The sequence below is a fragment of the Caretta caretta genome, chromosome 5, assembly GCF_965140235.1.
Source record: "Caretta caretta isolate rCarCar2 chromosome 5, rCarCar1.hap1, whole genome shotgun sequence".
In the NCBI taxonomy this organism is placed as follows: domain Eukaryota; kingdom Metazoa; phylum Chordata; order Testudines; family Cheloniidae; genus Caretta; species Caretta caretta.
The window spans coordinates 123,325,406-123,347,656 of NC_134210.1; positions in this window are offsets into that span (position 1 = coordinate 123,325,406).

Sequence of the window (22,251 nt, forward strand, 5' to 3'; positions counted from 1 at the left end):
AGGGCCTCCGATAGTGTAGTGTATCCAGTTTTGGCCGCCACACTTTAAGAAAGACATGGACAAGTTGGGGAGAATCCAGAGGAGAGCAAGAATAATGATAAGAGGTTTAGAAAACGAAACCTGTGAAGAAAGGTTGAAAGACCTGGGCACGATTAGTCTAGAGAAGAGAAAGCGGGGTGGAGGGACATAGTCATCAAATATGTAAGAAGTTATGAAGAGGGCAGCAATTGTTCTCCATGTCCATGGAGGGTGGGACAAGAAATACTCATCTTAGTTTTCAGCAAGAAAGATTTTGGTTGGGTATTAGGAAAAACTTTCTGATCAGAAGGGTAGATAAGCACTGGAACAGGTCCTTCTAGGGAGATTGTGGAATCCCTTTCCTCGGAGATTTTTAAGAACAAGTTAGACAAGCACCTGCCAAGGACGGTCTAGATATGCTTAATCCTAGCTCAGTGCTGGGGGATGGACTAGGTGACCTCTCGAGGTCCCATCCAGTCCTATGATAATTAAAATGGGCTCTAACACTCATTTCTTGTCTTAGCCCCCATATCCTGCAGCACCTGTTATTGCCAGTGACTGAATGGACTCAGGAGGCAACACTTCTACTACCCACCTATCTCAGGTTCTTATGTGGCCCCCATTCTCATCGTGGCTGAGCACTTCACAATGTTTAATGGCCTTATCCTCAGAACAGGGAGGGCAGGTCTATTACCCGATTTTATGGATGAGGAACTGAGGCTCAGAAAGACTACGTGACTTGCCCAAGGTCACACAGGAAGCTTGTAGCAGAGGAAAGAATTGAACTAGGAAGTCTCCTGAATCACAGGCGAGTGTCCTAATCACTGCTTCCCCCCTCCCCATTCCTCACTCCAGCTGGTGTTGAATTGGTGAAGCAGGAGTACCTGCTGATTGGAGGCAGCAAGTTACAGCAAGAAAGTTTTCAGTATTTGAAAACTTTTAAAATGAGGACATAGAATTTTCAAAATCATCTGAGTGATTTTATTGTCTCGAAGCAACCTTTTCTGGCTACTCTAAAGTATTTCGGCAAAGAGTCCTGTGGCACCTTATAGACTAACAGACATATTGGAGCATAAGCTTTCGTGGGTGAATACCCACTTTGTCTGATGCATTCACCCACAAAAGCTTATGCTCCAATACGTCTGTTAGTCTATGAGGTGCCACAGGACTCTTTGCCGCTTTTACAGATCCAGACTACAACGGCTACCCCTCCGATACTCTAAAGTATTTCATTATTCTCATGAGAAATTCATCCCAGCCATGCAAACCAACTTGTAAAGCTGTTCCAGAGACAGGACACATTAAGCAACCCAGGTAACCTATCAATGGCTAAGACTATCTTAAGGAATGAAAATTCAGGGAGCAAGTGCTAAAGAAAGTCATGGAATGTACAAGCCATGTCCATTGTGTTTCTGACTCTGGGCTAACGGCTCCAGTGAAACAAGACAGGGCCACTGCATGTGTTACATATTTTCATGGAAGTGGCATGTCATATAACATGGCACAGATGTTGCTGAATATTTCATGATTTTCTCACCCCGGGTAAACCTATATGTTTTATAATTTATGGACCCAGAAAAAAAAGTCCTTCCATGCCTGTGTGTTTGAAACATCTAGGGACAGGGCTCTTTAAAGCTTCATGACACAGAAAATTAGGTCTCCACTGTTACAAGTCATATCTGGAAAAAAAACGAAGGAAATAAATGGCAAGAATGCTATTGCACTGAGAACAAGTGTGTGTGTGTGTGTGTGTGTGTGTGTGTGTGATATTAAGCATGTCTATACATGTTTGGAGGATTAGCGCCTTAAAGATGGAAGCACATTGCAAAGCTAGCATTAAAATCTCAATAGAATATCTATAAGAAATCACTCAAAATCTGCTATCACTCATACCTAAACAACCAGTTTGCCTTCTCTTGATCTTACCTACCTTTCATTCGTTTGTTTCCATCTAACTCTTTCCTGACTGTTCCTCCTCCTCCATCATCCCTGCAACAGTGCCATTGGATCAAGACAAGTGTCTCCTAACTGCTCCTTTCAGGCCAGGAGAAAGGAAGAACTCCTTCTTTTGTCAGAATCTGCGGGGCAACATTTTAAAAGAGCTCAGCATCTGGCAGACCCCACTGAGACCATCTGAAAACCTGGCCCTCATTGTTCAGAGAAGAGCTTTGATCCCCTCGGGTTCTCATTTGGTTATGAAATTAGGTTATTCCCGTCCAATGATTTCTTTTGATCAAGATATTCTACACATTGCTTAACTGATCACAATGTATGCACAATCAGTGAAAGAACCAATAGCTCTCTATTGAATGTGCCAACCTTCTTTCACTATATTACCAGAGGAAAGATGGTCCAGTAGTTAGGGCCGTATGCTGGGATGTAGGAGACTGGAGTTCAATTCCCAGCTCTGCCACACACCCTGTGTCACCTGGGGCAAGTTATTTTGTGTCTCAGTTTCCTCTCTGTAAAACGTGGTAATAATACCTCGCAGAGGTGGTGTGACGATAAATACATTGAAGACACTGAGATAACCAGACGCTGTGGTAACAGCCATCATATAAGTACCTCAGATAGATAGTATAAGCATTGGTTCCCTGTAGAGCTCTTGATAAGGATTCTACCAGCTGCCTCAGATGGAGGACTGGGAACGTATCCTTCCCTTTGGAACGGAACAAGGTTTCTGACAATTTACCCATGCCATTGTTGTCCACTGGTGCTCTTTCCGGCGTGGCAGTCTCAAACACTTGCCGATTATTTACCGAACTGTACAAATGATCAATGTAATGCAACACCTTCCATTGCACACGCCCGCCCTGATGTAACTGCGGGTTTTCCACACGGAACACAGTCCACTTTGGCACCCACCAAATGCTCAGGCGTCCCCTGAAGGCCCTGGCTGTAGCGGCAGCACGGCTGAGCTGCACCTTCTCCAAAAGCAGTCCCAGGCATGCAGAAGGAACAGAGCCACCATTTTAGATCCCTTACTGGTGTGAAGCATGCCTGTCCCTCCATGGCTAACCAGGCCCATTGGCCACGGGTGCTTGGATGGAATAGAACAAAGGGCCAGTCTTTTCCTCATCTTTCCCTTCCCCTTCCTCATACTGCGAGAGCCATTAGCAGTGTGAGCCAGGAGCAGCTGTCCTACTGAACATAGGAACTGCCAGCCCGGATCAGAGCCTGGGTGCAAGTAGTCCAGTATCTTGTCGGTGACAGTGGCCAGCAGCAGACGTTTCAGTTCAGAGGAAGGTGTAAGAACACCATAGGAGGCAGCTGGGTGATAATCTGTACCCCACACATTGGTCTCCTCCTGGTCTCAAATAACTAGAGACTGGCTTAAGCCCCGAAACACAGGGTGTAATATCCTTTCCCAAATTACTTAACGGGAATGAAAGGATTGCCAGAGTAGTATAAAGGGGCCTCGATGTATATGAAAATCATTGCCCTAGTCTGAGCCTGTACAATTGTGCAAGACACCGCACTATGGTCAATCTCATCCTTAATGAACACCTCCAGGCAGGGATGAGCTGCCAAAATCTTAACAACCGGTTCCCCCCTCACCCCACGAGGGGGTCATTGCCCACCCCCACCTCCCGGGACTCCTGCCCCATCCAGCCCCCCGCGTTCCTTGATGCCCCCCCAGGACCCCTGCCCCATCCACCCCCCTCCCCTGTCCCCTGACTGCCCCCAGAACCGGGCAGGAGGGTCTCATGGGCCACCGTAGTGGGTGCCCACCTCACCCCTAAGAGCCAGAGGGACCTGCCGGGGGGGCGAGGTGGGCAGTCCCGGCGGTGTTTACCTGGGGCAGCTCCCAGGAAGCATCCGGCAGGTCCCTCTGGCTCCTAGGGGCGGGGGAGCATAGCTGGGGGGGATCTGGGGAAACGGCCGCTCCCCCCACTGATCACATCAAAAGTGGCGCCTTAGGCGCCAACTCCGTGGGTGCTCCGGGGCTGGAGCACCCAAGGGGAAAATTTGGTGGGTGCAGAGCCCCCACAGGCAGCTCACCACCCCGCCCCAGCTCACCTCCCCTCCCCTCTGCCTCCGCCCCGAACGCGCCGCCCCGCTCTGCTTCACCCCCCCCGCACCCCCCCGCACTTTCCCACGAATCAGCTGTTTGCGCGGGAAGCCTGGGAGGGCTGAGAAGCAGGCGGCGGCTTCATACTCAGGGCGAGGGTGGCAGAGGTGAGTTGGGGCGGGGAGCGGTTCCCCTGCATGCGCCCCCCCTCCCCGGTTACCTGCTGCGGCGCAGGCGGCCCTCCTCGCCCCCCCCCCCCCCCCCGCCCCAGCTCACCTCTGCCTCCCTGGTCCTGAGCGGGAAGCCGCGGCCTGCTTCTCAGCCTGCCCCAGCTGATTCGCGGGAAGCCGGGGGGGCGGAGAAGCAGAGCGGGGCAGCGCGTTCAGGGGAAGAGGCGGAGGTGAGCTGGGGCCAGGCGCGGGACAGGGAGCTGCCGGTGGGTGCTCTGCACCCACCAAATTTTCCCCTTGGGTGCTCCGGGGCTGGAGCACCCATGGAGTCAGCGCCTAAGGCACCACTTTTGGCCGGTTACATTTAGAAGCCCTTTTAGAACCAGTTGTCCCTCACGGAACAACCGGTTCTAAAAGGGCTTCTAAATTGAACAACCGGTTCTAGCGAACTGGTGCGAACCGGCTCCAGCTCACAACTGCCTCCAAGGAAGGTGCCTCAACCCCTCCTCACTTTTCCTTTCAAAAGCATTAACATTCAATAGTATAGTAGATAACTGGGAAGGTAACGGGGAGTTTCCAAAGGTACAAAAGGGTAGTTAGGCACCCAGCTTCCATTGACTTTAATGGTAGTTGAGCACTTAATTCCCCCTTGTGTACCTTTGAAAGTCTCCCCCAGTAATGGCTAATATTTATTCTTGTAACTATGTTCCCGCCCAAATAAAAATTATGCATAGTAATCAACCCACTTACCTCCCAGATAATTCCTGCCTCCTCCTTGAGACTCATAATCCCACCAATTGCTCAGTTTTCCTCCTGTAATTTAATTTCGAAACACAGCTGTCTGGCTAATCCATGTGCAGTTCAGTAAAGATTTTAATTTTAACCATGCTATTGGGCCAGATGCATGCTAAAGATAACAGGTAGTTCCACTGGTAATGAAATGGTGTCATGGCTACTCATTATTAATTCACTTCTAAATTGTAGCGCTCTCAAAAAGAACATTTCATAGTATTTTTTTCCAGCTGTCATGCTAGGGTTAAAATGATTGCACCTATTCTCTCCGTATATTTATATTACTGCAGGTTGCACTCAGAGCAAATACGCAAGCTTCAAACCTTGCAATCATTTTGCAGCCATATGTTAACAAAAATCTGATCTATCAGTGTGACAATTTATTGTTGCACAGGTGTTGGGATAGTTTTATAATTCATTAGGCCACCCAGCAGCTGTCTTTCCTTTAATTGAAGTTATTTCTATAAGCTTATTTTGGCACAAAACCATTAGTCTGATATTTTTATATTAATGATCCGAACCTTGTAGATACTAAAGAAATGCAGTGTGATTCTGGTTAGGTAGAGATGAGGATTTCAACATAAAAAGGGGAGGAGGGCAATGCAAAATTGTCCACAGAAGAGTGCACGATTATCCAGCTTTGTTTCAGCCATTTTTGTATTTGCAAAATGCCACATTTCCAATAAAATGGTAACTTGGTTAGCAGCACATGCAAACAGGGATGAAACTGTGGCTAACCTTAAATTACTTACAACTGTAAGAACATTAGGGGAAAATCTATGGCTTTTATATGTGAGTACTGCTCCTAGAACAACAGGGCCCTGATTCTTGATTGCTGCCCCGATAGACTATCGCAGTACAAATAAATTCATAATAATAATAATTAAAAGCTGGCACACTTTTAGGATTCAATTCTGAATGTTCACAGGTGAGTGATATTATTCATGATAAACACGGCTCACATGAGTAATGTTACTCACCTTCATAAGTCTTTGCAGGATCAGGGGTTAATTAATATGGTCCAGCTGTTGTGTGAAAATGGCAGCAATTTTAAGCAAGAATAGGCTTATATTAAGCAATTTAAATTAAACTATGACTATTTCATGCACCTGCCATTAGAAAAACTTTTACACATTATCCATAGATTCAGGCCATGTGGATTGTTCAGATAAGGGGACAGGTTCACTCCATGCAGTCTCTTCTAAATCAGGGCTGGGATTTTCAGATGCCCTGGGAGAATTAGGTGCCCAGCTCCCATTGTAACAATGAGTTAGGCAGCTAACTCCTTTGGGCCCTTTTGCAAATCCTAGCCTAGTTTACTGTAATGCACTCTATCTATAAAGAGCATTTGTAACCCACAGCTAATGCAGTGGGTATCTGCCTGCCTCTTGGGTGTAGTTAGTCACAGGGAACATGTTTCACCAGCCCTCCAACCGTTCAAGGTATTGATTAAAACCTGCTGTATAAAGCCCTAGATGGTTTGGGTCCTGCCTACCCAAATGACCACGTCTCCCCTATATAAAATTGCAGCCATTGGACAGCTCAGGCACTGGAGCAGCTCAAAGACTTAACATCTGGGGACAGGGTGTAGCTAGTGGAATCTCACATAGACCACGTCTGTTGACCTCAAAGGCATAGCACAAGGGCCGTTTCTCTTCTCTGAGGGGATCAGAGTTTCATTTTTTTTTTTGGCAGTGTTGTTTCCTTTTTGGTCTGAGACGTAGTAAAAATGTATTGCACATTCGTATGCTGAGTAACTAGGTGCGTCTTTCAGATCAACAAATAATGCAGGCATATACACAACTAAAAATGGGATTATGCGCATTTGTGGGAATTTCTGTGCTAGCTCAGAGAAAGGCTGGTGTCAAGGTATTGCTGAGACCTATGGAAGTAGTACTATGCTACTAGCATTGGCAATCTGTGTACTCCTGGCCTGCGTCAATGTATAGCGCTCAGGCAAACCTCCCTTCCTTTAAAGAGGCAGGTTTCCAAGGAGGGATGTGCTGCCAGCATTTGGAGGGCTAGCTGTTCCTGAGGCTATGCACCCTGCAGGTTGGAAACAGGCTGGAGTCACATTTATTGTTCGTTTTATTTGAGGTATGGAAACAGCAGGGAAGGTGCCCCTACACAATACTGGACTGAGTAGGGGCACAGGATCATGCGGGCTGGCCATGTTAGCAACCAAATCGCAGCTCTTTAGTAACTGAAGTTCCACTCCTCTCTGCAAGGGCATGGTACTTCTGTGTTAACAGCAGGCAGAGCTGCGAGCAAGTAACTTCTGTGACTATTGATACTCAGCCAAACCAATGGCCATCAGGACAGAATGTCTCAAATGTTACTTGGCCATTTTGGAGCCTTAAGAGGTTGAAAGAGCCAGTTTCTGCCATACTACAGACTCACTTGAGCTTCCAGCCTTATGCTTCTCTAATTAAGAGGCACAGTTGCAGCCTAAAAGCTTTGATAAGCAAGAGCCCTTTCAGCCGTAGCAAACTGGAACAATACTTTTTTTCGCTCTCATTCTGGTTTGTAGGTGTCATGCTTGAATGGTGCAAAGGGAGCGAAATTTTCCCAATTATTGTGAAACCGGGAAGAGCTGCCTGTGACACACAGACAATTCTTTTAGACGTCTTACTACCCAAGCAAGCCAGTCAAGATCTAATGGACACTGCTGCAGTTTATCACTGAATCCACTCAGACAGGCATAGCATTCCTTCCTACTTCTGAAAACAAAAGCTAGTCAAAATCATTTCCAGCCTGATCCTTACAACCAAAGCCCAGGATCATTATAACAGGGGGGCCACACACCCCAATGTGTACAGGACCTAGCTTTTGGAAAGTAAGCCTCCTGCCCCCAGTTCAGCAAAGCATATAGCTTTACAGCACATGATAATCCCATTACGGTCAGTGAGACTATTCACATGCTTATAGATAACCATGCGCATAAATGCTTTGCTGAATTGGGTCCTAGGAATAGATCCATACACTGTACAGGACTCATCGCAACATGATGAGTAAAGTCGAGTTCCACTCTAATTTACTAGGAAGGAGCAATTTATACACCTCAGAATTTTCCAGTGGAAAGCCACTAACATTCTAACCACCTCCAATAGCCGTGAGACAGGCTCTTGTCCCTTTCACTGAATAGTATGGACTCCCTCAGCCATTGGTTTACTCTCTGCTGCACTGTCAGTCTGTAACTACCAACACAACGCTGATGCGCGATACTGAAAGGAAAGAGGTGCACACAACATGTCACATGCTGCAGCCTGAGGCAAGGGGAAAGGGTGACCAGCGTGTCTATAGGATAGATACCACTGAGTCACAGGGAGGAGAATTACTCAAAATTGATCAGTCCAGTCCACCAGATGACAGGTGGTCATCTGTATGATTTTAACAGGCATAAAATATGGAGGTTGCCCAAGATGATTAAAATATGTTGCTTTATATTCTAGGCAGATCAGCATAGAATATGAAGCCTGCTTGGGCAACCTCTAGTTCATGAAAAATCCTTCCTATGTATCAAATCTAGGTATCACCTAGACTTTTATCCAATATTAATGATTATAACACTATGCCTAAGTGCCTCAATTAACCTCATTTGCTTTTGTCTCCTATAGAGGTGAGATAAGACAGCAATGATACAAATTCCCTTAATGTTCAGGTGCTGGATGAAAGGAACTTGGATCCAAACCATGCCCTGGGGTTTGAGCTTTTGAAACAAACTTAAGTCGTGAAGTTTTGCACAACCCCCACCCCCAACTACACCTCATTTTGACCCTTTGCATTTTTTTAAGTGAAAATATATTAAAATGGAATTTTGGAGTTAAATCCTGTTTGAGCTGAAGGATGCTCCACCAGTTAGGGTTTTAGTCCAGGATTGGGGCAATTTAAGTTCAACTCCCTTCCCCACCATAGAATTCTTATGGGACCTTGGCCAATCTCAGCCTCAGTTCCCCATGCATGAGTGAGATGGGGTAATAGCACTTCCCTACCAGGGATGTTGTGAGGACATTGCAGATTGTGAAGAACTCGATGCTATAGTAACGGGAGCCATGAAGTACCATGGACAGCGACTCTGGTCTTTGTTTACCCCTTAAAGACTCCGTCAGTAGTTCATAGAATCATAGAATAACAGAGTTGGAAGGGACCTCTGGAGGCCATCTAGTCCAACTCCCTGCCCAGAGCAGGACCAATCCCAATTAAATCATCCCAGCCAGGACTTTGTCAAGCCTGACCTTTAAAACTTCTAAGGAAGGGGATTCCACCACCTCCCTAGGTAATGCATTCCAGTGTTTCACCACCCTCCTAGTGAAAAAGTTTTTCCTAATATCCAACCTAAACCTCCCCCACTGCAACTTGAGACCATTACTCATCGTTCTGTCATCTGCCACCACTGAGAACAGCCTAGCTCCATCCTCTTTGGATTCACCTTTCAGGTAGTTAAAAGCAGTTATCAAATCCCCCCTCATTCTTCTCTTCTATAGACTAAACAATCCCAGTTCCCTCAGCCTCTCCTCATAACTCATGTGTTCCAGTCCCCTAATCATTTTTGTTGCCCTTTGCTGGACTCTCTCCAATTTCTCCACATCCTTCCTGTAGTGTGGGGCCCAAAACTGGACACAGTACTCCAGATGAGGCCTCACCAATGTCGAATAGAGGGGAACGATCATGTCCCTCAATCTGCTGGCAATGCCCCTACTTATACACACCAAAATGCCATTGGCCTTCTTGGCAACAAGGGCACACTGTTGACTCATATCCAGCTTCTCGTCCACTGTCATCCCTAGGTCCTTCTCTGCAGAACTGCTGCCTAGCCATTTGGTCCCTAGTCTGTAGCGGTGCATTGGATTCTTCCATCCTAAGTGCAGGACTCTGCACTTGTCCTTGTTGAACCTCATCAGATTTCTTTTGGCCCAATCCTCCAATTTGTCTAGGTCCCTCTGTATCCTATCTACCACTCCTCCCAGTTTAGTATCATCCGCAAACTTGCTGAGGGTGCAATCCACACCATCCTCCAGATCATTAATGAAGACATTGAACAAAACCGGCCCCAGGATCGACCCTTGGGGCACTCCGCTAGATACTGGCTGCCAACTAGACATGGAGCCATTGATCACTACCCGTTGAGCCCGACAATCTAGCCAACTTTCTATCCACCTTGTAGTGCATCCATTCAGCCCATACTTCTTTAACTTGCTGACAAGAATACTGTGGGAGACCGTGTCAAAAGCTTTGCTAAAGTCAAGGAATAACACATCCACTGCTTTCTCTTCATCCACAGAACCAGTTATCTCATCATAGAAGGCAATTAGATTAGTCAGGCATGACTTTCCCTTGGTGAATCCATGCTGACTGTTCCTGATCACTTTCCTCTCATCTAAGTGCTTTAGAATTGATTCCTTGAGGACATGCTCCATGATTTTTCCGGGGACTGAGGTGAGGCTGACCGGCCTGTAGTTCCCAGGATCATCCTTCTTCCCTTTTTTAAAGATGGGCACTACATTAGCCTTTTCCCAATCTTCCGGGACTTCCCCCAATCGCCATGAGTTTTCAAAGATAATGGCCAATGGCTCTGCAATCACATCCGCCAACTCCTTTAGCACTCTTGGATGCAACGCATCCGGCCCCATGGACTTGTGCATGTCCAGTTTTTCTAAATAGTTCCGAACCACTTCTTTCTCCACAGAGGGCTGGCCACCTCCTCCGCATGCTGTGCTGCCCAGTGCAGTAGTCTGGGAGTTACCAGACTGTAGTCTGGATGAGAATGTCACTAACTTTTGAGGACTCCAAATATCAGATATCTTTTAAATGCAAGCTGGCAGTCTAAAGCAGGCTGGCATTTTCTAGATGGCACTCCAGCACTGGATCCCTGGAGTGCTGCCTTCTCACCAGAGGTTTTTTTCCAACTACTCTTTTCTTCTTGGAATGCAGTCTTTTAATGCTTTCTGACCGCAAAAATCCTACTTCTCAGAAGGTTGTTGGATGAAACCTTTGGATAAATTGGGTTGAACTGCACTTTAGTGTGTATTAATGCTCCGTTGACAAAATTCAATTAAGTGCACTAATGTTTTTAAGCCTGTGTGAATATGTAAGCCTCTTATATTCTAGATGATTGAATAGCCACTCCACTGCCTTCTTTCCTATCAGGTAGTGGAACTATATACTGCAATCCACTGCACTGGAGATTTTCTAAATCCTAACTGGACTAATGGCCATAAACTGAGACTGAGTGATGCCAATGCCACCTCAAGAGAATTATCTTTTATAAGCAAAATATTTATCACTTGCTGGCAGAGACAACTCTCTTCACAAAGGTAACAAGAAACAAATTAGTGCAGTGTAACTAAATAAGTCAAATGTCATTCACTGTCTCGAAAAACAGTTCTTCAAAACATCACAGGGATTTTTACCAAGATATTAGCTTAATTACAAATTGCTAGAGCTCAATAAAGTAATGAGTCTGTTAATGAGAGCTGGCCAAAAAAATGATTATTTTCCTGCAAAAAATGTTGATTTGTCAGCAGAAATTCAAATATGGAAATGTTTTGGCCAAAACATTTCAATTTGGAAATGCTGCCATGGTGCCTCCTAAGAGGTGGAGTTTAGATGCCTCATAGTCCCAGGTATGCTCTTGAGCTTTGTTTCCCTGTTTGGGCTAATTTTCCTGTGCTGCAACATGGTCTCCCCACTTGGAAAGGAAAGCAGTGCATCATGGGAGTCCTTGTATCATGAGAAATGTGGTATCCTGTGACAGCATTTCCAAAGAGAAATACTTCAGTTTTTGGCTGAAAAAAAATATTTTTTGTGGACAAAAAGTCTATTTTTTCCATGAAAGCAGAGATTTTGAAAAATGTCATTTACTCAAATACACAATTTTCCATTGAAAAGATAGCTGATGGTAAGTTTTTGGCCAGTCCTAGTTTCACCACTGTTTCCACGGGAATCCTTGATTTTCTCAGAAACATCTATAATTTGACCATAAACATATTTGTCATTTAATTGTCATAAAATGTCCTGGCCCCGGATGGGGTTTAATTTAAACACACTTGCAAATGTTACAGAAGTACAAGAAGTACAATGGAATTTCATATTTTACAGGTCATAAAAGACTGAGAACCTTTTACCATATGCACAGTTTTATAGATCAAAAATAGCTGCATTTTAGAATGAAAATCTGAAATTCATGAGTTCAGCCTTCAGTTACATGATAGGGATCCCATTAGATCTCTCAAGATCAACAAGCTCAAGGCTGCTCAGTAGTTACATGGGAGCATATCAAGGAAAACCCAAGGGGTTACAAGAAGAGGTGTTGGGGATTCAGTGAATGATTCTCCCCCTTCATGATTCAGTCCTGTATCAATGTCTCAGTGTGATATGTTAGGGGACTCAGTGCTCTTTTTTCAGCTATGTAAACCAAAGCCAAGGCAACTGTAGTCATGAACAGACCCATAATATTTTAGTAAAGAGAAGAATTGGTCAAAAATAGTTGAAGTTTGCATAGTTGGTTAAATTTTGCATCAATGTTTCGGTGAGAAAAATGACAAAAGTTTTGTGAAAGTTTTAACAAAAATTGAATCCTGTTTTTCAACCAGCTCAACTTGAATGAGTGTAAGTAATCTATACATTCCAACTTTCTATATTTCCTCTTGCTCTTGCAAGTAGAAATATCTTTCTTCTAAACTTCCTGTTCCAAATTGTAGTGTAGCATTAATGGACAAGGTTGCCAGTTCTTTCAATATTACCAGAGTATTTGGTATTGTTCTTAAAGCACCAGCTCCTGGAGTCATGTGAGAATCTCTGCTTTTATTATAGTAGGTTTCTAGCTCTCATTGTTGTAGAGAAAATCTTGAAAACATGATCTCTAAAGGCACAAAAAACAGACAGCAAATAAAAAGAAACCAAAATTTATTATTTTTTTTAAGTCTGGTGACTTTGGGGTCTTGACTCACAATTTTGGGGAGGCAATACTGAAACAACTGAACTAGGTGTGACTGGACTTCCAGTGGGTGGAGCGATTCATTATCTATATTTATATATATCTAGAACTGAAGCATGTAGACTTATCTGTAAAAAGTAAGGCCGCTAGACCATGCAAAAATCTATGTTCAGTTACTACTGTTGTATGCAACAACAAACAGTATCTGAGTGGGCATCTGAATAACTGTTTACAGTTGCAGTTACACACAGATGTAGGCAACGAGCGGCACACACAAATGGACTTCCATTTATTTTTAAATGTTCAATACATTTCAGAGCACATTGGGATGAAAGGTGCTCTATAAATATAAGCTATAATAAGAAAACTACATTGTCTTATGTGTTACTTCTAGGTATTAGTATTCATACAGTTTTCCCATACACAAATATATATACAAGGCAGTTAATGGGAAAAGAAGTGTCCTTGTCCCAAATAGGCCAACAGCACTGAATACTGGCAATATGGAAAAAATGAACTGCCACCAAGTCTCCATACAAATGAACAAATAACTGAAAGAGAAGTGACCTGTGAGCAGCCAGAAACCTGCAGCACTCGTAGAGGCATTTTGTATCTGGCTAACTTATATAGTCCCCATTTCCATAGCATGAGTGTCTCAACACCCTTCTGAGTGCAGCTGATAGTCCAGTCACTGCTGCCGCAACATCCTGATGCATTGGGTGCAAGAAAACACATAACACGCAATACCAACTTTGGCTGGTGTGTTATTCATCATAACCATACCCCCCAAGTTAGTATGAAGTACCTTTATCCCCATTTTACAGATGAGCAACGGAAGCAGGGAGGGACTAAGTCATTTGTCCAAGATCATAAAGGAAGTCTATGGCAAGCAGAGAACCCAGGTCAACCAAGTGCCGGGCTAGCCCCCTAACCACTAGAGCAGCCTTCCTCTCCTATTAGGCTGCTTCAAGACCTAAATCCATCCATGCTCTGTAGAACCCATCTGCTTCTACTGCCTGGTGTAGGGTGGGAGAGCAGGATGCCATGATTATTGTTATGCTGATCCCAACTGTAAAAGGAGATTCCTCCTACCTCCCACTCTTTCCTCTCCTGCACTGTCCCTCCCCCTTAACAAGTCTCAGACAAAGGTCCTCTCCCAGCGGGAAGACACCTTCTGCTCCCTGCCACCACACCTCTTTCTTTTCTATTAGGGTTCCCCTCCCACCCTTTTGTCAGCTTTGCAGGGCAGGGACTGTCTCTCACTAGGTATATGTGCAGCCCTTGAGCTCAGGGTCTCATTACGCTAAGTCAGGCTTCTATGCATGATCATAATAACCACCACCTTCAGGACTGGCCAGTCCTTGGGCAGAAAAGGGTTAGGGAAAGGGGCAAGAGGTCAACTGTGTCTCTGTGTGTCTCCCTAAAATGGGATAATCCTGTCCCACTGCTACCACAACATGCTGATGCATCAGGTCAAGAAAACTTATATCATGCAGTTCCACTTTTGTATGGTGCATTATTCATAACAGCCACGACCCTTAGTGTGTGTATCCCATTGCATCAACATGATTTGACAACTGTTATTTGTTCCTCCAGAGAGTTCAACGCTTTAGTTCTACTTAAGCCATCTGAGCGAAGTTGTCCCCAGACTTGCTTTTCCTGTAACCTGTGGCCTTATGCCAGGCTCACAGCATAAGTCTCTCTTAAAATGCCTACACAGTTTGACTTTACAGTGGGAAAAACTAGTAAATAAATGAATTTTCTCATGTCTTTGTTGTGCTGAATGCTGGGGCTGCTTCTGCTGAACTAAGCTGTCACTATCAGGCAAACAGGAAAAGATGGGCTGGTCCTTTCTGGTAATATGTGCCCATGGCATACCCATGACTAGGAGAATGATGGAGACAAATGACAGTCACAAAACATGCAATTGAATAGTGACGTATGGAGATTTTTGCCAGGATTCAATTAAATATCCATAGCAACCATATAATATGGTGTCATTTAGATAAAGTACAAGGCATACATGGGAAAATGGGTAGAGACAGTGTCTTAAAAAAGGCATTTCCCTGCTAAGCATTAAATCTATATTTACAAGCTTATAAACCATCTAGGCTGAACAGCTGGAAAAGCTTCCTAACAACAAGATCTAACCAAATATGGAACAGTCTCCCCTGGGAAGCAGTAGATGCTCCCTTCAAGGGATGCATACTCAAGTTTTCTACTCTTGTGCCTTCAAACACATGAGTTCATTAGGCCCACAAGATTACCATTTGCATGCACAATTTCTGGACTCCTGGGTACTAATACTCTCCAAACGTGATCTTGCGAATGCAGGCTTTCGCATACATCCACAAAAATTTACCATCCCTACAATTTCAGATATGTAAGCCCTAAATTGTTTGGGTAAATAATACCCTTATAAATCAGATTAGCCCATAAAGCTGGACTGGAGAAATCACTAGCCCATATTCTGTAGAGCACAATCCTTAATTGGCCAAGGACACAGGGGCTGGAGTAGATTATATAAGGAGGCAGTGTGAGCTAGACTACAGAGGAGACCTGGTTTCTAATTCCAGCTCATCACTGACATATGGCATGACATTTGGCAAGTTACCTCAACTATCTGTGCCTTTGTTTTCCCTGTCACCCTTTGTCTTTTCTACTTAAACTGTCAGCCCTTTGGGGCAGGGACTAATCTCCTACTAAGAGTATGTACAGCACCTACCACTATGGAGGCCTGTCCTTACAAATTAATGTATTACTGTGTTACAATACGATGAATAAGCCTTCTCCGACTAACCTCTAAAATGTTATAATGCTATGGTACTTTTTTCAGTTGATAATATATTGCCTGCATTCCAGTCTAATAGACACGGGTTAGTAGCCTCTTAGTTATAAAGCATTTAATATTAAAAACAAAGTTACACAAAATCAGTTCATTTCTGCTCCAGCAATAAGACTCAAAGGCAAAAGTCTACTAACACATTTTTAACAGAGATTTGTAGGAGGAGATTTGCTGTACCAGGACGATCAAGGAGTTCCACGCTGCCCTTACGCATGAAGTTCTTGTGAGAAGGGAAGTCAGAAGAGACACTCCTACAAGGGAATGACATGGTCTGACTGGTGGGCAGGGACGGTGATTTTTACACCATGTTGGAATGACCCAAGAGAAGCATGATGGGAAGCAGGAAGCAGAGTGAAAGAACAAAGAGTAGCTGAGAGAGAGAAGCACACAAAAGACTGCTGTGTTCCATGATACACAGTATGGTTACCGCACAAACTATTTATTAGAGTAAATAGCTAAGATTCAAAGAGGAAATATTAAAAGGTTACTTGCCCTAGGGAGACATAAGAATATTTGCCAAAACATAAATAGTCTACTGAACTGCAACCAAATGCTGTGATGAAGATTTCTATTCAATCTTTTGGCAGTTTCATTCCTGTAATGGCCAGATGCCCAAGTGAAACACGCTGCACTGTCATATTTCTCCCAGCAGCCCTGTTATTTAATATTACAAAGTGACCAGTGGTCTCATAAAGAGAGTCAAGAAGTGCTGATTTTTTTTAAAAAATGGTTGATTCTTCCAGCAGCCACTTTGTGATGGCTCTGCATCAAATGTTAATGCCATGATGCTTGAAGAAGGCGTAAATCATTATAATGAAAGAGCAATAGTTATTCAACCAGTTCATCTTTGTGTCTTCCATCACAGAAGCTTTTATCAGTTGTTTTAAGATTAAATTATTGAAATAAAAATGGGTAATTTTCCCTCATATTTAATCATATCCTGTTACATCTATCTGTCTAGAAACTCATATAGTTCTCATCATGTTTTATCAGCACACCTCCCAGATATTAAAAAATAGAAATAACAATTACTTTCTTTCACACTTTCCTTTTCTTCCTGTAAGAGAAATACTTCAAAGGGTTCTGTTCCCACTGAAATCAATCAGCACCATCAGTCCCCCAAACTATCCAAAACATCACTCATTAACAACTAGAGCAGTGGTTCTCAAACTTTTGTGCTAGTAACCCCTTTCACATAGCAAGCCTCTGAGTGCAACCGCTCTTTATAAATTAACACTATTATAAATATATTTTTATATATTTAACACTATTATAAATGCTGGAAGCAAAGCGTGGTTTGGATTGGAGGCGGACAGTTCGCGACCCCCCATGTAAGAATCTCATGACCCCCTGAGGGGTCCCCACCCCCAGTTTGAGAACCCCTGAACTAGAGCAAGTCTAAAAGAAAGGACAAAATTGTTGAAAATTCTGGCATTGTTTTCATTTCGCAAAGCTAAAAATGGAACCAGTTTTTCCAGTATTTTTTGCAAAACACATCTTAATCAAAATGTTTTGTTTGCCAGATGCCTCATTTTAGGAAGCAAAATTTCAATCGTTATTTTAATACTATTTTTAGTAAAAGATTTCAAAATAAATTTCAAAGAAAGGCTTTTTTTCAAGTATAAAATACATTTTAAAAAAATCGACCAACTCTAATAATATCTTTGCTTACATATCTTCAAATTCTTTTTTCTTAAAATGTAGTTAGCCGTTAGTTTAAGGAGATTAGGTTATGTGAAAATGGTAGCAACCCACATGGGACCAAGAACCAAAAGTACAGGTTACAGATAGGAAGACTTTGGAGAAGGCACCAGGTGCTGTAAATAGGTTCCCAAGAGGAAATATTAAAGTATGATTATGTATCAGAAGTTAGAGAACTCCACTGTCAGGAAATGATTGATAAGAGACTACTGCATATATGGTGGAAGGAAGAAAACCTGAAAGTTTCACTGTCTTGGCTGTCTCTCTTTATGATCACACACAAAACAAAAAATCTTCTTTGCATATGACAAGTTACAGTGGAAACAGCTCTGTAAAGAGTTGCTTTAATATAGAGACAGTTTGTTTTGTAATTACATTGAATCATCATGTAATTACACAGGTATGCAGTACCTAAAAGAGTAACAAGCTGCTTTTTAGCTGGCGAGAGTCAAGGGCGTGCCTACACAAACATTTCATTTGCCACAAACTGGGATGTGAATCTACCTCACTGCGGGCTAACTGCCTGTGTGGACCCTGCTGATGTTCATTAACAGTTAATTTAATCCTTTTTGAAACAGATTAAATCAAAGCACATTTACAAACTGTTAACATCCATCAGCATGGTTCACGCAGGCAGTTAGTCCATGGTGGGATAATGTATGGTAGATTCACACCCCACCTTGTCATGAACTAATTGTTCACGTAGACAAGCCCAAAGAAAAATTAGGGAAAAAACTCAGGGTAATATCAGGCCAAGTCTACACTACAGAATTACTTTGGTACAACTCCGTTGCTCAGGAGGGTGAAATAGCCACACCCCTGAATGTCGTAATTCTACTGACCAAAGAGCTGGTGTAGACAGCACTTTATGAGCAGGAGAGCTTCTCCCGTTAACAGAGCTACCGCCTCACACCGAGGTGGATTAACTAATGACAGGAGAGCTCTCTCCCGTTCCTGCAGTGCATCTTCACCAAAGCGCTTCAGCAGTGCAGCTGCACCAGTGCAGTATTTTAAGTGTAGACTTGCCCTCAGTGATCCATTTTTCCCAGATGTTAAAACAAACCCCCCACACATACTTTTGCTTTCAAAGTAAATCTAGCAAAAAATAATGTTCCAAGTCAGAGTAAAAGGGAGACTAAAATAGGACTTTCTAGTGAAAGCTGGTTGCAACCATTAGTACCTTTTAAATATTTTTCCATGACTGGAAATGATGGCATTTCTATGGTAGTCAGCAGCAGGCCCCCAAGCTATAAATTCCCTCATCCCCTCATTCATTGTTGGAGAAGTTCTAACACTATTTGGATGTTCAGCAGTTAAATCACTGCTCCCATGAAAGCTTGAGAAATCCTTCCAGCAGGGTCACTATTTAGAAAAATACAACTACAATGATAAAAATTCTTGTCAGGCTCCTTAATCTGAGAAGATCTTAACTGAAAACCATAGAGATTTTCAAAGAGAAAACAGAGGAAGGCCTTAAGAAATAAGATGGTAAAAAAGCCCATCACTTACAGCCATGTTCTACCCTTAATTCCTATTTGCAGCTTCCACTGACACACAGGGAATTGTGCAAATCAAAGGCAGCTGTATATATATCAGGCCCTAGGGGTCTCATTTATTAACAACATTGGGACTGCTTGCTGTGGAAGTTTGAGCTATGCCATAAAGGCATTAAAACCAGTGCTATGTAGACTTCCAAAGTGAAGAAGGCAGAACGTTTAATGAAACAGGCCTACTCTCCTTTCAAACAGATTAAACAGAGATGAGCAAATCAGTCTGGATGAAGAATGAATGACTAATTTATCCATAGTCACTTGAGCAGAACTTGAATTAAACTATTTACGAAGGTCAAAAGGTTTTAATAAAGTTATATTATTTTAATAGTCTTTTCAATTCCTGGTTTCAGTAAAAAGTGAAATTCTGAAATCCTATAAAAAAATGGCAAGTCTCATGATAATTTCAACACATTGGCTGCAACCAGCAAACCCTGGAACTATTATAAAACATCCCAACCTTGCAAGTGTTCTAGTTTAGTTTCCGGACGAACAGCCTTGGAGTAGCACCAAAATAAGTGTCTAAAGCCAAACTTCTGAATCTTTTCTGGTTCCTCATCAGTACGTATGATAAGAACAGCAGTAGTACTGGTACTTTGGGCAAAAGACTTTGTGCTATCAAATGGATTAGAGATTTAGATTCATTTGTCAGCTACATTGCAGCAACCAGCCAGGTGTCCTAGCCACTGCCAATTATTGGGATGGGCTATCAATTATTCTGCTTGTTGCATTTATCTATTTAGTAGGCCTTTGCAAGAACGTAGCATTGCTAAGGCAAGCCGGGAGGGATAGGCAGCTATCACATGAAGTGTGTTTGACTCTGCTCCCTCTCTGAAACGCTGAGGTAAGTGTCTGTGAAAAGGAACTTCTGGGTGTGGAACTCAAGGACATGAGGCGGAAGGCTCTGCCCAACACACACTGGGGAGGGCGTCCAGCTCACAGTTTGATGATTGTGAATCTCGCTTGTGACATTTTCCCTCATCAATGTTGGGTGACTTCCCTCCTTTCATTAAAAGTTTCTTTTCTACATTTGGCGAGTGGGGAAGTACTGCCTCTCAGAGGCACCCAGGGGTGGTGTGTAATTTTCCCAGGTTACTGAGTGGGGGCTCGAGCCGGTTCTGTGTTGTGTCGATGGAAAGGAACCCCTAGCTATTGAACCCGGCCCTGATTGCTGCTGACTCCATCTGGCAGAAGGTTTACACTCATATAACCCACTCAAACAAATACATGGGCTGGGGCGTGGGGAGAAGGAATGCAATATTTTAGGGAAGTTGAATGTCATTAGAGATGCCCCCTCCCCTTTCCCGGGGCATGGAGGAGTTCCCACTTGGCAATGGCATCACCCCCCATGTGGTTTTCCTGCTGCCACTGGCCCCTGGGCCATGACTTTATGATATGACCCTTTTGATGAGACTACCAAGGGTGGATGATGAGCTCTGACCAGCGCTAACATGCGCAGATTGCTACAGTGACATTAATCTATATACAATACAGAAGGGCAACATGCTGTACCAAGCCTGTCAATTTCTCCCTGGCCACTCCCCCTGTTTTAACACAACCTGTTAGCTAAGTTCAGTGGTTGCGGGGTAAACAGCTGTGGCTGCACAGAGCAGAGGACAGCAGGAGGCAGAGGGCATGGGGGAATTCACATTCTCTTCCGTGTTACCCAGCACCATCATGAGGACATTCTGGGCTGACTCCTCAGCTAGTATCAGAGGGGTAGCCGTGTGAGTCTGGATCTGTAAAAGCGGCAGAGTCCTATGGCATCTTAGAGACTAACAGACGTATTGGAGCATGAGCTTTCGTGGGTAAATACCCACTTCGTCGGATGCATGTAGAGGAAATTCCCAGAGGCAGGTATAAATATGCAAGCAAGAATCAGGCTAGGGATAACGAGGTTAGTCCAATCAGGGAGAATGAGGCCCTTTTCTAGCAGCTGAGGTGTGAACACCAAGGGAGGAGAAACTGCTTTTGTAATTGGCGAGCCACTCACAGTCTTTGTTTAATCCTGAGCTGATGGTGTCAAATTTGCAAATGAACTGAAGCTCAGCAGATTCTCGTTGAAGTCTGGTCCTGAAGTTTTTTTGCTGCAGGATGGCTACCTTTAAATCTGCTATTATGTGTCCAGGGATTCAACAAAGACTGTGAGTGGCTCGCCAACTACAAAACTTTTCATTTAGGAAAGACGTTTCAGAATTTACCTAAATGTCATTAAAAAAACATTTGAAGTGTTTTAACCCCCACTCGAATGAAACAAAGCACTGAAACAAAATGTTTAGTTTGTTCCAAAACAAAATTTGGGGGCAAGAGGTTCATTTTGTGGTGAAAAACTGAGCAGTTTTCTTTTTGGTTAGATCTGAAACAAAAATTTGTGATTTTTTTATTTGAACACCAAAATGAAAAATCAATTATTCTCCCAGCTCTTGTAATAATAAGGTTAAATTCGCTACTATGTTACACTGATGGCATAAGGTAACTCCATGGATGTCAACAGAATTATACCAGCATCAGATCAGAGTAATACAGTGGTGAATCAGGGTAAAAAGTCTCTCTTTGCCCATTGTCTATATGAGCTCCTGTGAGCCCCACCTTGACTTGCTGTGCCGACCTCTTCAGCATGTGAGAGCTGCAGCTCTATCAAGTTTGAACTCCTTGTTTTAATTTGCACCTAGATCATTGCTGTCCTGTGGCCTTGTCCAAAGGCTTTCACAGAGTAACTCAAATGAGTGCAAATGTCAGCAATTGACCTAGAGACATGAAATAATGTCATCACTCAAGCAATCCATACGCCAGCAACTCCAGTCAGTGGCTAAAGGTAAAGCCACCTGAGTGAATTTGCTCTCACAGAGCAACTACAACATGTTAGCTATTTTAGCTGCTCGTAAAAGTGAGAGGTGACCTTTGGAGGTGACAGGCTATCCAGTTACTAGTTTTACACGCTCTATTAGCATATTCCCTGCAATGTGGTTTTTGTGATGTCCTGATTCCAAGGACAGCCCGTTTTTGAGTGTCACCCCAGTGCTAGCAACTAGTGCTCCTGTGAGCTCTGCAACTTGTGTAGTTAGGCACCTACCTAGTTTTAGACATATCAGTCATGGGAATAGGCTTATATTTACACTGTTTGTATGGGCTCCTCACTCTACTGGCTTTACTAAATCAGATTTAGTGTTGTACAGATAAGACCATGTGCGGGCTGCAGCCTCTGCTTTTAGATTTTTGTGTTAAAC